This window comes from Zingiber officinale, chromosome 6B (genome assembly GCF_018446385.1).
Source record: "Zingiber officinale cultivar Zhangliang chromosome 6B, Zo_v1.1, whole genome shotgun sequence".
NCBI classification, from domain to species: domain Eukaryota; kingdom Viridiplantae; phylum Streptophyta; class Magnoliopsida; order Zingiberales; family Zingiberaceae; genus Zingiber; species Zingiber officinale.
The window spans coordinates 10,328,316-10,331,731 of NC_055996.1; positions in this window are offsets into that span (position 1 = coordinate 10,328,316).

A 3,416-nucleotide genomic window follows, 5' to 3' on the forward strand; every position below is an offset into this window, starting at 1 on the left:
ACATGTTAGTGCAATATTCTCTGGGTCAAGTTGACCAGGTTGACTAAGCTTGAGTTGACTCAAGCTTGAGTTTTGATGTTTGAGTTTCGATATTTGACAATACATGGAGATTGCAGATGCAATCGTCCGATTGGGGAGATTATTGATACAATTCCCCTTTGGTCAAGGACTGACCAGTTGATGTGAAGAAAAGTCAAGTAGGTCAAGGTTGATTGGATACTTGACTGGGAAAGTCCTAATTGGAGGTTAGACAATTGGAAAATTCTAGTGAGTAAAGTCAGGTGAAAACCCTAGTGAGTGAAGATAGGTGAATGTCCTGGTGAGTGAAGTCAAGCAGGAGGAAAGCCCTAATGAGTGAAGCTAGGCAGAAGGAAAATCTTGGTGAGTGAAGCCAGGTGAAAACCCTAATGAGTGAAGCTAGGTGAAAGTTTCGGTGAGTGAAGCTGGGCAGTGGGAAAATCCTGGTGAGTGAAGCCAGGTGAAAATCCTAGTGAGTGAAGTCAGATGAAAGTCCTAGTGAGTGAAGTCAAGCAGTGAAGCTAGGAAGATGGAAAGATTTGGTGAATGAAGTCAGGCACGTGGAGATCCAGGTGGGTCAAGGTTGACCGGACACCTGGTGTTGGGAAGCTCAAGTAGGTCAAAGGATTGACCAAATACTTTGCACGAGGAAATCCAGATGGGTTAAGGGTGACCGTACATCTGCTAGAAGTCCAAGTGGGTCATAGAGGACTGGACACTTGACACGAGACGGTAAGTTCAAGTGGGTAAAGATTGACCGGACACTTGGTACAAGGAGAAAAGTCCAAGTGGGTCAAAGGATTGACCGTGAAGAAATTCCAGCAGGTCAAAGTTGACCAAATGCTAGGCAGAAGGAGTCCCAGTAGGTCACGATTGACTGGATGTTGGGTTTGGGAACCTTGAACTTGAGTTTAGGAAAGTCAAGGTTGGGGCAATCGATCGGCTGATCGATTGACCCAAGCCCAATCGATCAGCTGATCGATTGAGAGAGTGCTACGACAAGCAGCGACCCAACTAAATTAAATTTGATTTGAGATTCGATTAAGGCGGAAAAGTTAAGTTTAATTTTAATTTTTAATTTTTAATTTAAATTTTAAGTTGATCCTGCCTGAAAGTCGATGAGATGAAAAGCTAGAGATGTGACACTCCTGCTGACCGCCTATAGATTCTGCTCCAACATGCAACATAGATTACGTCAGTGCCGAGCCAAAGAAGGGGTCCCCGGCGTTGGCCCTCCAACGCTCAAGTCAGTCAATGACGATGAAGTAGAAGGCAATGCAACAAGAATGAATAGTAGCGAGAACAGTGTCTATCGCATATTGCGTACCTCCGTCGATGCTTGGACCCTCCCTCCCATTATATAGAGCAACTGTAGCGCGCGTGCACGCTCCCAAAGGTAAGCACACTTCCCAAAGTTTTACCTGAAAAAACTTGTCAGTAAATTATCCCTGACACAGTACCTTAACAGGACGAGCATATCTCTGAAGTAACAGTGGAAGTCTCCGCCGTACGATCTTTGTCCAAACCCGGTGTTGGCGGCACTAACTCCCAAAAGGATGTCGATGGATAACATAGTATACTGCTAGGCCGAGCGGACTAGCCGCTCAGTCGAGAATTTGTTGTTCCTGTGTACCGCTCGCTCGACCGAAACTCCACTATGCTTATGTTACGTCCGTTCGGTCAAAACATCCCTATGCCTGCTTCGCGTCCAATTGGTCGGAGCTCCACTGAGCCAATGTTAGCTCGGCTTCTGTATATCTTTTCCTCTGGCGTCCAACTCTTTTGATCTTCGGTCATTTGTCACCTCCTCGTGTCAAAGGCGGAGTCAGACTAGAACCTTCTCCTCCCGGTCGAGGCATGCTTGCCCGATCGGTCGATGTTATATGAGTGTTGATTTGCTCGCCCGACTGGCTGATGATATCTGAGCGTTGACCGCTTTGACTTTGACTTCCACTGTGGCAACTATCCTCCTTGGGGTGGGGCCCCTCCTTATCACCGCATCACATGCCTCTCCCTCAAGCCTAGTCGAAGGAGGCTGCAAGTCCAACTGACTGGACAAAATGGTCTGTGAAGCTTTCCACCCGATCAGCTTCGACATTCCTTGGGTTCTGATCAACTAACGTAGCGCAACAGTCGGCTATGTGACCGCTCTCTACCGGTCGGCTGGTTGAAGATTGTCGTTCGGCCATTGGTCTGCTCCCTTAAGCCGATCGGCACAACGGGCATTCAACTGGCGCTGCCTTGGGCGAGCGTGATCCGGGCTCACGTCACCCATATTTATGGAAAATCGTACAAATCTCTGCACATTATGGTTGACCGTGCTCCCATGCCTTTTAATTGTCCTCATTAAATATTGGCCCGTGGCGAGGCACCACGTATCCCGCCCGTTGTCGCCACACGCTTGACGTGACAGGCGGATATCCGCTGGCGATGTGATGTTTGACGGTTCAAATTCAATGGTCTGATTTCTACTTGGGTTTTCGCGACCTAGATCAGACGGCTCCAATCGACCAGCTCCGTGGTTTATAAACATCACCTGCTCCATCTTCTTCACTTTGCTTCATCGTCTTCGCCTACAAGCCTCTCGGTGACACCGCACTGTGCTCCATCGCCTTCCTTTTCTGGCAATCTCTATGATCTCTCTAGTACGCCTTTGTCTTCCTTTGATTGAAGTTGTTTGTTGCTCGTAGGATTCTATTTTCCGAGTCGCATTTCTTCCCTGTTTTTCGTTAAGCTTTAGTTTCGATGGCAAGTTCCCCACAGCCGTCTGTCGGCATCCCTGGGCTTTGGTACACCTCTACTGAGTCCAGGTTTGACGTCGATGACGCTGAGAGCTTGACAGCTGCTTTTGAGTTTCCTTCTGGGTACAAAGTTGTCCTTCCTTCTCCTTCGGACCGGCCAAACTCTCCATCGTCTGACTGTCTTACCTTCTTTAGGGATCAATTTACCGTCGGTCTATGATTTCCTATTCACCCCTTCTTTCCTACCGTTTGTAAATACTTCTGCATCTCCCTTCATCAATTAGTGTCAAACTCCTTTCAGCTGTTGTGCGGGGTAATTGTTCTATTCCGCCTGCACGACATTGCTCTCACTCCTCAGATTTTTCACTATTTTTATTATCCGAAATTGTCCGAGCCAGGAAATTTTCTTTTCCAAGCCCGAGTGGACTTAGTTTTCTTTGACAAAATGCTGACCTCCAATAAGCATTGAAGGGAATACTTCTTTTTTGCATGCCTTCCCGAGCGGCCAGACTTCTCGACCCATTGGCAGCTCGAAGTGGCGAGTCAGCCTCCCTTTAAATAGTACAAGAGTCGATCGGACTACCTCAACGCAGCTTCAATGTTGGCCGGTCAGAAGTATGACATCCATAAATTGCTGTTGGAGGGTGTCCTCTACAT